Below are 14,419 nucleotides of genomic sequence, written 5' to 3' on the forward strand. Positions count from 1 at the left end.
AACTCTCAACAACACCTGTCTACCTAGTAACTGTCAATAGCACCTGTCTACCTAGTAACTGTCAATAGTACCTGTCTACCTAGTAACTGTCAACAACACCTGTCTACCTAGTAACTGTCAATAGTACCTGTCTACCCAGTAACTGTCAATAACACCTGTCTACCTAGTAACTGTCAATAGTACCTCTCTACCTAGTAACTGTTAATAGTACCTGTCTACCTAGTAACTGTCAATAGTACCTGTCTACCCAGTAACTGTCAACAACACCTGTCTACCCAGTAACTGTCAACAACACCTGTCTACCTAGTAACTATCAACAACACCACATCTACCTAGTAACTGTCAATAGTACCTGTCTACCCAGTAACTGTCAATAGTACCTGTCTATCCCAGTAACTGTCATCAACAACGCCTGTCTACCCACTAATTGTCATCAACAAAACCTGTCAACCACTTACTGTCAACAACACCTGTCTACCCAGTAACTGTCATCAACAACATCTGTCTACCCAGTAACTGTCATCAACAAAACCTGTCTATCCAATAACTGTCATCAACAACACCTGTCCACCCAGTAACTGTCATCAACAACACGTGCGTCACTCTCAGTGATTCTGCGTCAGTCTGAGTGATTCTGCGTCAGTCTGAGTGAACCTGCATCAGTCTCAATGATTCTGCGTCAATCTCAGTGAACCTGCATCAGTCTCAGTGATTCTGCGTCAGTCTGAGTGAACCTGCGTCAGTCTCAGTGATTCTGCGTCAGTCTGAGTGAACCTGCGTCTGTCTCAGTGATTCTGCGTCAGTTACAGTGAACCTACGCCAGTCTCAGTGATTCTGCGTCAGTTTCAATAAATTTATGTCAGTATCAGTGAATCTACGCCAGTCCCAGTGAATGTACGTCAGTCCCAGTGATTATATATATATATATATATATATATATATATATATATATATATATATATATATATATATATATATATATATATATATATATCGTATTAAGTATTTATGTATTATGACCCGATATGTATTTTGGCGCGCTATCTTTAAATAGCAATTGTGCGTCACCAAAGAAAAGGTATGACGTCAAATACAGAAGTTTTTGTTAACTGAAGTATTTTTTATTGATAAGAATAAAGCAATGTTTACAATTCGCCAGTTTGCGGTAAGTAACAACAAGTAAAAATACCATGCAACTAAAAGTACTATTTTCCGTAAGGCACTATGTGTGTGTGTGTGTGGGGGGGGGGGGGGGGGGGGGGGGGGGGGATTATCGTTGTGTATCAAAATCGTATACAACGTATGTTGGAGAGGTCATGACCCAGTTTAGTGTTATTGTAAAGTGACGTCATTGGAATACTGATGTCATTCAAATTCAAAATCAGCTGTATTATTGCAATGCTTCGCCATGTGAAAATGCTCGCTTTTCATCAATTTCATTTCCCGAGTGGTTGGCAAATATTTTAGAGTGCTCTATTTTTTAAGGAAAACGGATCTGTTAGTATAGTAGTGATTTGGTTATGACGTGGTATGTATGCTTAAATCAAATATCCATACGCCATGACCCAGTTAGGCTACGTTCTGTAACAACATAATTTAGTTTATTATATTGTTTACATTTTCATTGTTTCAAGGTATGTAAGAAATAGAATACTACATTTGTGTCCGTTTGATACCATTTATCTTACAACTCGTTGTTTTAAAAAGTATCCCACTCATTTTAAGATAAATGATATCAAACGGAAACTCGTGTATTATTATCTCTCTCTCTCTCTCTCTCTCTCTCTCTCTCTCTCTCTCTCTCTCTCTCTCTCTCTTTGTGACGGAACATGCTCTTATTTTTTTTCGCCTGTGGCGATGTTAATTGTTTCAGAGGGCCGTGTGCGGCGTGGTTACGTAATACCCCTGCGCGATGGTGGTCGAGCTGTTCCCAATATGCACTTAAGACCAAGTGGGCACTTTGTTACGTAATACCTCCGCGCGACCGTACCCTCTATTACACACCCAGACCAGGTTTGGAGGCCATGTGGCCAGTAGTTACGTAATACCTCCGCGAGTTCTGTTTTACGACCTTGTTTTCCTAGCGGATGGCGACAGCGAGTCTGACCATCTAAGAAAAAATGTCGTCTTGGTCGCTGTGGAAAATTCACATAATAGGGGGAGTACCGCGATGTGCCCCCAGGCGATATTCGGATTTTTAAAAAAATAGCTAGGATTTTAGATTTATCGGGGAGAAACAAAAGGAAGGTTCCAGGGGAACGTTGTCCGTCCGGACTGGTAAATATATTATTTCTGCTCTGTTGTATTTCCTTGATGTGATTGATGTGACTTTAAATATTTTAATACTGTATTATACCAATATTATTTAGACAGTGTTTCCGGTAAACTGACGAAGTAAATTGTAGGCTTCACTGTTCTAAAACTATTAAAGCTTAGCCAGTCATCCTAGAGGACCTAGGTAAACTGTAGGTTATTGTCTTTATTGTGATAGGTACCAGTATTAAGTCTGTATTACAAGGTTACTGAATGAGTAGTTAAGGGTTAATTAAAAATTAACCAGTTAGGAATAGAGTTGTAATTCCTTTATTAATTAAGTTCCCCTGGAAGCGTTTCTCAATTATCACACGTGTGTGTGTTGTATCACGGTGAAGTGATTAGAATATTGTGTAAACTAGACACCTAGTGATTAACTAATTAAGTGATTAGTTCTGGGTTGTTATTATTATTGTTGTTGTAAGTAATTAACTGCGGCAAATATATTTGTCAGCTTAAGTTTAATACAGATTCCAAAGTGTATTGTGTTTTGTTGTTTTCTAGTGAACTAACGTGCTATGTTATATATACTTTATATAATATCTTATCTCTGATATACCTAGAGCCGAGTCACTCGGGTATCGAACTGCCCGGTACAGAGAGATCTAATAGATATACAGTTAGGAGAGATATTTGGATAATCGTGTTTTATTCAGTTACGGGTATTATAGGATCCCCGTGACTCTCTCTCTCTCTCTCTCTCTCTCTCTCTCTCTCTCTCTCTCTCTCTCTCTCTCTCTCTCTCTCTCTCTCTCTCTCTCTCTCTCTCTCTCTCTCTCTCTCTCTCTCTCTCCACAATGTTTGACATCCAATAGGCGATGATTAATTAATCAGTGTGCTCTGGTCGTGACGTTAATAAAAGGCAAACATGAAGCTCGAGATATTAGCTTACTGACACCCGATCACAACATGTAGTTAGCGGTGTCACAGGTGATGACAAATGGGTAAGTGGTATAGCGGGTAGGCCATCGGTCTAAAGGCTGGTAGATACTGGGTTCGCATCCCGGAGCCGTCTCACACAGAGTGCGGGTTTTAACGACCCGGTAAGGTTTATGTCACTTACTTGTTTCTCACTAAACTCTAATCACTAGGGTGTACTCCATCAAATGAGATCGCACAGACAACAATAGTAACTTATGTGTCTATACACAGCGTTTCAATCAATATGCACGGCCTGGATATAAATACTACCAACCCTCACCCTTAAAGGAAATCAAAACAAAAGAATTGCTCATAAAAGGCAAGGATTAGAATTCCTGACAAACAGTATTTAAAAGAATAACTAATTAAATTAGACTTAGAATTGCTGATAACATGTAAGAATTGGAAAACACGTAAGGATTATAATTACTGATAAAAGCTAAGGATTAGAATTACTGATACAACGTAAGGATTAGAATTACTGATACAACGTAAGGATTAGAATTACTGATAAAACAAACTGATTAGAATTACTGATAAAACAAACTGATTAGAATTACTGATAAAACAAACTGATTAGAATTACGACAAAACAAACTGATTAGAATTACTGATACAACGTAAGGATTAGAATTACTGATAAAACAAACTGATTAGAATTACTGATAAAACAAACTGATTAGAATTACTGATACAACGTAAGGATTAGAATTACTGATAAAACAAACTGATTAGAATTACTGATAAAACAAACTGATTAGAATTACGACAAAACAAACTGATTAGAATTACTGATACAACGTAAGGATTAGAATTACTGATAAAACAAACTGATTAGAATTACTGATAAAACAAACTGATTAGAATTACTGATAAAACAAACTGATTAGAATTACTGATAAAACAAACTGATTAGAATTACTGATACAACGTAAGGATTAGAATTACTGATAAAACAAACTGATTAGAATTACTGATAAAACAAACTGATTAGAATTACGACAAAACAAACTGATTAGAATTACTGATACAACGTAAGGATTAGAATTACTGATAAAACAAACTGATTAGAATTACTGATAAAACAAACTGATTAGAATTACTGATACAACGTAATGATTAGAATTACGGATAAAACAAACTGATTAGAATTACTGATACAACGTAAGGATTAGAATTACTGATACAACGTAAGGATTAGAATTACGACAAAACAAACTGATTAGAATTACTGATACAACGTAAGGATTAGAATTACTGATAAAACAAACTGATTAGAATTACTGATAAAACAAACTGATTAGAATTACTGATAAAACAAACTGATTAGAATTACTGATAAAACAAACTGATTAGAATTACTGATACAACGTAAGGATTAGAATTACTGATAAAACAAACTGATTAGAATTACGACAAAACAAACTGATTAGAATTACTGATACAACGTAAGGATTAGAATTACTGATAAAACAAACTGATTAGAATTACTGATAAAACAAACTGATTAGAATTACTGATAAAACAAACTGATTAGAATTACTGATACAACGTAAGGATTAGAATTACTGATAAAACAACTGATTAGAATTACTGATAAAACAAACTGATTAGAATTACGACAAAACAAACTGATTAGAATTACTGATACAACGTAAGGATTAGAATTACTGATAAAACAAACTGATTAGAATTACTGATAAAACAAACTGATTAGAATTACTGATACAACGTAATGATTAGAATTACGGATAAAACAAACTGATTAGAATTACTGATACAACGTAAGGATTAGAATTACTGATACAACGTAAGGATTAGAATTACGACAAAACAAACTGATTAGAATTACTGATACAACGTAAGGATTAGAATTACTGATAAAACAAACTGATTAGAATTACTGATAAAACAAACTGATTAGAATTACTGATAAATCAAACTGATTAGAATTACTGATACAACGTAAGGATTAGAATTACTGATAAAACAAACTGATTAGAATTACTGATAAAACAAACTGATTAGAATTACTGATAAAACAAACTGATTAGAATTACTGATACAACGTAATGATTAGAATTACGGATAAAACAAACTGATTAGAATTACGGATAAAACAAACTGATTAGAATTACTGATACAACGTAAGGATTAGAATTACTGATACAACGTAAGGATTAGAATTACGACAAAACAAACTGATTAGAATTACTGATACAACGTAAGGATTAGAATTACTGATAAAACAAACTGATTAGAATTACTGATAAAACAAACTGATTAGAATTACTGATACAACGTAAGGATTAAAATTACTGATAAAACAAACTGATTAGAATTACTGATAAAACAAACTGATTAGAATTACTGATAAAACAAACTGATTAGAATTACTGATACAACGTAAGGATTAGAATTACTGATAAAACAAACTGATTAGAATTACTGATAAAACAAACTGATTAGAATTACTGATACAACGTAAGGATTAGAATTACTGATAAAACAAACTGATTAGAATTACTGATAAAACAAACTGATTAGAATTACTGATAAAACAAACTGATTAGAATTACTGATAAAACAAACTGATTAGAATTACTGATACAACGTAATGATTAGAATTACGGATAAAACAAACTGATTAGAATTACTGATAAAACAAACTGATTAGAATTACTGATAAAACAAACTGATTAGAATTACTGATACAACAAACTGATTAGAATTACTGATACAACGTAATGATTAGAATTACTGATAAAACAAACTGATTAGAATTACTGATACAACGTAATGATTAGAATTACGGATAAAACAAACTGATTAGAATTACTGATACAACGTAAGGATTAGAATTACTGATAAAACAAACTGATTAGAATTACTGATAAAACAAACTGATTAGAATTACTGATACAACGTAAGGATTAGAATTACTGATACAACGTAAGGATTAGAATTACTGATAAAACAAACTGATTAGAATTACTGATAAAACAAACTGATTAGAATTACTGATACAACGTAAGGATTAGAATTACTGATAAAACAAACTGATTAGAATTACTGATACAACGTAAGGATTAGAATTACTGATAAAACAAACTGATTAGAATTACTGATAAAACAAACTGATTAGAATTACTGATAAAACAAACTGATTAGAATTACTGATACAACGTAAGGATTAGAATTACTGATACAACAAACTGATTAGAATTACTGATAAAACAAACTGATTAGAATTACTGATAAAACAAACTGATTAGAATTACTGATAAAACAAACTGATTAGAATTACTGATAAAACAAACTGATTAGAATTACTGATACAACAAACTGATTAGAATTACTGATAAAACAAACTGATTAGAATTACTGATACAACGTAATGATTAGAATTACGGATAAAACAAACTGATTAGAATTACTGATACAACGTAAGGATTAGAATTACTGATAAAACAAACTGATTAGAATTACTGATACAACGTAAGGATTAGAATTACTGATAAAACAAACTGATTAGAATTACTGATACAACGTAAGGATTAGAATTACTGATAAAACAAACTGATTAGAATTACTGATAAAACAAACTGATTAGAATTACTGATACAACGTAAGGATTAGAATTACTGATAAAACAAACTGATTAGAATTACTGATAAAACAAACTGATTAGAATTACTGATACAACGTAATGATTAGAATTACTGATAAAACAAACTGATTAGAATTACTGATAAAACAAACTGATTAGAATTACTGATACAACGTAAGGATTAGAATTACTGATAAAACAAACTGATTAGAATTACTGATAAAACAAACTGATTATAATTACTGATACAACGTAAGGATTATAATTACTGATACAACGTAAGGATTAGAATTACTGATAAAACAAAATGATTAGAATTACTGATACAACGTAATGATTAGAATTACGGATAAAACAAACTGATTAGAATTACTGATAAAACAAACTGATTATAATTACTGATACAACGTAAGGATTAGAATTACTGATAAAACAAACTGATTAGAATTACTGATAAAACAAACTGATTAGAATTACTGACAAAACAAACTGATTAGAATTACTGATACAACGTAAGGATTAGAATTACTGATAAAACAAACTGATTAGAATTACTGATAAAACAAACTGATTAGAATTACTGATAAAACAAACTGATTAGAATTACTGATACAACGTAAGGATTAGAATTACTGATAAAACAAACTGATTAGAATTACTGATAAAACAAACTGATTAGAATTACTGATAAAACAAAATGATTAGAATTACTGATACAACGTAATGATTAGAATTACTGATAAAACAAACTGATTAGAATTACGACAAAACAAACTGATTAGAATTACTGATACAACGTAAGGATTAGAATTACTGATAAAACAAACTGATTAGAATTACTGATAAAACAAACTGATTAGAATTACTGATAAAACAAACTGATTAGAATTACTGATACAACGTAAGGATTAGAATTACGACAAAACAAAAGGATTAGAATTACGACAAAACAAAAGGATTAGAATTACGACAAAACAAAAGGATTAGAATTACGACAAAACAAAAGGATTAGAATTACAGATACACCCTCCTCCCAATAAAACGAAAACCTGTAGTTACTTCCACCCCTGTCAAAATAGTTTTTAAACAAAATACTAAATTAAACTTTAAAAAGATCAATAAAGGAAAAAGGAACCATTTGTGTAACATATAAATAAGAATTCTGGTAAGATAGGTTATATTTACTTAGTACAAAGCCAAAACGAAGGTGTGACAGTTGATTCTTGAGAACAATTCCGTCTCAGTTTTGTGCAATATGACCGCATCTGACTGTGGTACCGGTCCGAATAGGTGGTTCATTAACTGATTCACTCCGTCTATCTCTTGCGTTATACAGCCATGTCCCAAAAGGTCAATGCACAATATTACAAAATAACATGGGCAAAATACAGCCAGAAGGCTTACCATTAAACATACATATTGTTTTAATTCTTCCCCGATTCCTAGAAGTGAATATGTGAACGACAACATATGTCACAATTAGGAACTATAGAGGACCGTGATGAATGAACTCTCACCCAGAAGTGATCTGTGTAGTGAGACCTTAATGACAGTCCCGGCCACAATAACAACGCCTACACGAAAACACATCATACACAGTTGTAAACATGGTGAAACCAATACTTAATGACAATTCTGTTATGATAGTAGAATATCACGCCATATATGTGATGACGTCATAATAAAAAGAATACTGACACGTCACGGAAAGTGTCAGAAATTATTGAGCCCCCAGTACTCCAGTAAAGAATTCAACAGTTTCGCAAATGACTGGTACTTCAACCAGATCACACCAAGCCCCACCTGTCCCCAATCAAATGGCCTAGCCGAAAGAACTGTGCAGACCATCAAACGGGTCATGAAAAAAGCGAAAGACGAGAGGAAAGATCCCTACCTAAGCCTGCTAGAGTTGCGCAACACCCCCATAACCAAACAAAAACTGCAAGCTCATTAAATAGCTGGTATAAAGTAGCTGGTATCTACATTGCAACAAGGTTCTACAAGCATATCTTACTCGGTGGCAACTACTGAATTAAGAGCTAGTATTTGGAACCTTTTCACAGCCATGCGTTTATTCAGTTTAAGCTAGTATTTGGAACCTTTTTACAACCTTGCCGCACGCTTGCGACGAGCTTCCCGCACGCTTGTTTTGTTATATAGTATTTGGAATCTTTTTACAGCCTTGCGACGACCATCGCGCATGGTTTTTTTACCCAATAAAAACATAAAAACATTTTTAAAACTGTAAATATTTATTATACATTAAATACCTTTTAGTATTTTAGCACGTATTTTTAGCACTGTATTCCATGTCATTTTAGCACTGTGCTTTCATCTCCATGTCATTCTTAAAAATTGCTCCTGGCGCTCGCACATTTAGTGTTTATTAAATTGTTCATTTCTGCTGCACTCGTGCAGGCTTTTCCCTCTTTTTTCAAATTCCCGAAGGGTGTACTCTAAAAAGAGAAAAGAAAAGCAATATTTTTTTCTGCAAATGAAAAAGAGACATTTATTGTGTAACCATGTTCATGTGAATATATATATATATATACTCATTTATAGACCCTCCAGGATAACAAGGATCAGCCAAAATAGCATTTGTGACCAATGTTGACATTATGCAGCTTACAAAAAAACTTAAATTTAGAAAAAATATTGCATTATAGAGCATGCTATGTGTTATTGTTTGACTATCATTTTCGTCTAATCAACTAAAAGATAATAATTGCGCAAATGTTTTTCGTAAAATATTACAGTTGTGTAGTGTATATTACTGATTTGCATATTTTCTCTACATACTGGAATAAAGTTCATTTTGTACCAACAAATGTGCAGGGGACAATATTTCAAAATGTAAAGTAACCGGAAGTACATGCACGCAAATTTTACTTAGGTGAAGTAACCGATGAGTTAAACCTACCTAATCCTAACAGATTTGAACTACGATCCATTGCTACATTGGTGATTCAAATATATTTAAAAAAATAAACCGATTTTCACTTTCATTACTGATACGTGGTACATTAATTTGAGAATGTAATTGTTCATCACGTAACCAATTGACGGTTCTCGTGATTTTAAAGTTGTGTAACTGATACGCGAACAGAACATAACATATATCGTGAAATATTGTGCCCTGAATGTGTCAGACACGACAATGCAGTACATGTTTATGTATTCACAGAAATATACACAATACTTCCTGCATCAATTAAATACTAGTATGCTTCAAAACTAGCTTTTCTTTTTATAGAAAATAATTCAACTGAGTGACACATTGACCACAAAACACTATGATAGAAAAGTATACGTGTACCTTTAATTGCAGCAATTACAACTACATCTAACTGTAGGCTGTTCGCGCCACTGGCCTTGTTGACAGCGTTTCTTGAGCCTTTGGCAGATGTTACTGCTAAAATATCTTTGCTGAACAGCGTGTCCAGCAAAACATTCATCAACGTCCTTGGGTTGAACCCTTGTTGTTTAATTAATGTCATTTGTTGAATCGTTATGAAAATCTGGTGATCAGACATTAGTCTAATTGTTTTGGCACCAGTGTCCTGCAGTGATAAAAAACAGTATTAAATATACACCAGAAGGGACACACACACACACACACACACACACACACACACACTGTAGTAAATAGTAAGGGACATATTTGCTATTGCGTTCTCTAAACAAAACTACCCTACTTTTGCAAGATTATTCGGACCAGTATAGCCTTTTCAAAATTTAAATGACATATTGAATATTGTCTTTGTTACAATATCAGCGTCTGTTGCGTTGGGCAGTAAAACCCAGTCTGAGCTTCTACACACATTGGGAGCGGGACGTAGCCCAGTGGTAGAGCGTTCGCTTGAAGCGCAGTCCGTCTGGGATCGATCCCCATCGGTGGTCCCATTGGGCTATTTCTTGCTCTAGCCAGTGCACCACGACTGGTATATAAAAGGCCATGGTATGTGCTATCCTGTCTATGGGATGATGCATATAAAAGATCCCTTGCTGTACAAGGGTGCTAAAGTCATCGAAATGAGTAATGTGTCCTGTAACCCATATACATTCATTGGTATTATGTACAAGGGTGCTAAAGTCATCGAAATGAGTAATGTGTCCTGTAACCCATATACATTCATTGGTATTATGTACAAGGGTGCTAAACTCATCGAAATGAGTGATGTGACCTGTAACCAATATACATTCATTGGTATTATGTACAAGGGTGCTAAAGTCATCGAAATGAGTGATGTGACCTGTAACCCATATACATTCATTGGTATTATGTACAAGGGTGCTAAAGTCATCGAAATGAGTGATGTGTCTTATAACCCATATACATTCATTGGTATTATGTACAAGGGTGCTAAAGTCATCGAAATGAGTGATGTGTCTTATAACCAATATACATTCATTGGTATTATGTACAAGGGTGCTAAAGTCATCGAAACGAGTGATGTGTCTTATAACCAATATACATTCATTGGTATTAGGTACAAGGGTGCAAAAGCCATCGAAATGAGTGATGTGTCTTATAACCAATATATATTCATTGGTATTGTGTACAAGGGTGCTAAAGGCATCGAAATGAGTGATGTGTCTTATAACCCCTTACACTTGTTAGCGTTGATACAGCATCAACCAAACCAGCCGAATTGTTGATTTCTTTATCAGAAACAGCAACAACTTACACTTGTTGGCGATGATACAGCATCAACCAAAACAGCCGAATTGTTGATTTCTTTAAAGTAAACAGCAACAACTTACAGTTGTTGGCGATGATACAGCATCAACCAAACCAGCCGAATTGTTGTGGATTTCTTTATCAGAAACATCAACAACTTACACTTGTTGGCGTTGATACAGCATCAACCAAACCAGCCGAATTGTTGTGGATTTCTTCGTCACAAATATTTCCACAAGGTTTCTTCTTGGGGTTTCTAAAAATTAAAGAAAAAACAAAATGGAAACACAGTATTGCAGTGCAATTAAAAGACTTGATACACACTGGTTGCACGCTACAAACAATTTAAATGTAAACAATGGAACTTTTAGAGAGAAAACAAAACCCATTATCTAAACAGTACACACATATATTACAGTATATACAGTGTTTTCCATAGAAATTTGGCAAGTCATGGTAGACTAAAAAAACTTGTGGGGCATTTTTACCATGATCGTGACAGGTTTATTTTCCCATTAAATAAAAACATAAATGTAATTAATATGCTTGATTTTATAAGTGAATGAAAAATATAACAGGGATTAATTAATAATAAATTTCTACCAGATTTTAAAAATTATTATTTTGTTATTGTATTTAATTTTTTTATTAAAATTTATTACCGATTTCACTTATTCCGAATTCTGATCACAACGGTAACCAATATTCATAATTCAGCATACATGAAGCTGTCGTTAATTACTTCCGCATTCCTGTTAGCATCACACAAACATGTATAAATAGCATTTATGTTTTAAAATGTAGAGCACTATTTTGCCTTTGGCAAAACATTTGATGTTGATATTTTAAACGTACATCTAACTGAACAGCAAGAAGTAGCATATGAATATGTAATAAGGTTCTTGGGGTATCACCCACATTTCTGACACATTAATGCTGGTCTTACTGCTGCAAATGCAATTGACTAATCAATCATAGTTCGCGTTATATGCATCAGAGCGAATTGTAATTTTATACATAAGCATATTAGAAAGAAAGAAAGAAATCTTTTATTTAACGACGCACTCAACACATTTTATTGACGGTTATATGGCGTCAGACATATGTTTAAGGACCACACAGATTTTGAGAGGAAACCCGCTGTCGCCACTACATGGGCTACTCTTTCCGATTAGCAGCAAGGGATCTTTTATTTGCGCTTCCCACAGGCAGGATAGCACAAACCATGGCCTTTGTTGAACCAGTTATGGATCACTGGTCGGTGCAAGTGGTTTACACCTACCCATTGAGCCTTGCGGAACACTCACTCAGGGTTTGGCGTCGGTATCTGGATTAAAAATCCCATGCCTCGACTGGGATCCGAACCCAGTACCTACCAGCCTGTAGACCGATGGCCTAACCACGACGCCACCGAGGCCGGTCAAGCATATTAGAATACAGAATCTAGTGTTTTGTTCTTAACTATGATATTTACATTTGCGGAATCATAGAATCATAAATTAATATTTATTAGTCAATGTTTAAAGACATGAAAAAGTGAGAAGCAAATGAAAGCAGGGAACATTTTGTTCAGTATTATGTTGCACGTTTCTGAGATCACCACACAATTTTGAAACATTAAACAGTAGTTGACTAATTGACTAGAAATATTTTGAAAACAAAATATTCCCTGGAAAGTTGTACTTGTGTTGAATTTTAATGTTAATAGAAATAATTTATTTCACATGTTAAACTTACTGATGTCGCATGATGTAAAATAGGTAACGATCCCAATCCATTCTTACTCTCTAGATGTCCTGTCAGATCTTTTAGGAAAGAAATTTTTGTCGGGGTTGCATTCAAGTCCCCGCCAATATAAAACAAAATATTTATAAACTAAAGAACATCAACAGAGCAATAGTATGACATGATCTTGGCAACAGCAACCCAAACATATTTGATTTTTTTTTCTTTTAAATAGTCAATTTTATGGTAATAGTAAACACTTTAAAACATGTTGCTTCACTGAATCAGAAATGTAAATGCAACTTATACAGGGTAGGGTAATAAACAGATGGGCAATTCCATGGGAATCACACTAACAAAACTCACTTGAATTGGATCTATTTAACAAGTAATGGTAAAACTTTCTAGTAACGATGTAGAAAATGTATTTCTACATCTGTGTTTTCTCAAGTGGATTTCTACATCTGTGTTTTCTCAAGTGGATTTCTACATCTGTGTTTTCGCAAGTGGATTTCTACATCTGTGTTTTCTCAAGTGGATTTCTACATCTCTTTTCTCAAGTGGATTTCTAAATCTGTTTTCTCAAGTGGATTTCTACATCTGTTTTTTCTCAAGTGGATTTCTACATCTGTTTTCTCAAGTGGATTTCTACATCTGTTTTCTCAAGTGGATTTCTACATCTGTTTTTTCTCAAGTGGATTTCTACATCTGTGTTTTCACAAGTGGATTTCAAGTCCCTAATGAAAACACATTGAAACATGAATATGATCCTAAGAAATGTCTTTTATTAAATTAAGGAAGATAACACCAGAAGCCGGTTGTCTGAATCGCAACAATTTTTCATTAAATGCAAACGTAGTAAATTGTCTTAATTTTTCTAACTATTTAATAACAAAATGTATATCTTTACCAAACAAAATGAGAGGGGTGGGGGATATCACTCTTCAGATATGGGTTACACAAATTTTAAATTCCGTTCCTGTTTTACCGTTTCCAATTAACCTAGTAGTTCTTGTATTCTGTTGGGGGAGGGGGGGGGGGTCTGATGCGATTCTATGATGCAGCACTCTGGAGGCCTTTCATCTTCAACAACTGGTAGCTTTGACTGATCACAGGAGGAAACACACAAAAGTTTGTATCATTGTCATGCTGTGGCAGATATCAATCAG

General features: G+C 33.9%; 1 long non-coding RNA gene across 1 annotated transcript; it reads right to left on the reverse strand.

Annotated features, from left to right (window-relative positions):
- Positions 1–9,152: 9,152 nt before the first annotated feature.
- Positions 9,153–12,643, reverse strand: LOC121372900. The gene is made up of 3 exons (XR_005958025.1): positions 11,688–12,643; positions 10,161–10,404; positions 9,153–9,300 (listed from the first exon to the last, which is right to left on the reverse strand). It is a non-coding gene; the product is annotated as an uncharacterized LOC121372900 (long non-coding RNA).
- Positions 12,644–14,419: the final 1,776 nt, after the last annotated feature.

Source organism: Gigantopelta aegis, chromosome 5 (assembly GCF_016097555.1).
Source record: "Gigantopelta aegis isolate Gae_Host chromosome 5, Gae_host_genome, whole genome shotgun sequence".
NCBI classification, from domain to species: domain Eukaryota; kingdom Metazoa; phylum Mollusca; class Gastropoda; order Neomphalida; family Peltospiridae; genus Gigantopelta; species Gigantopelta aegis.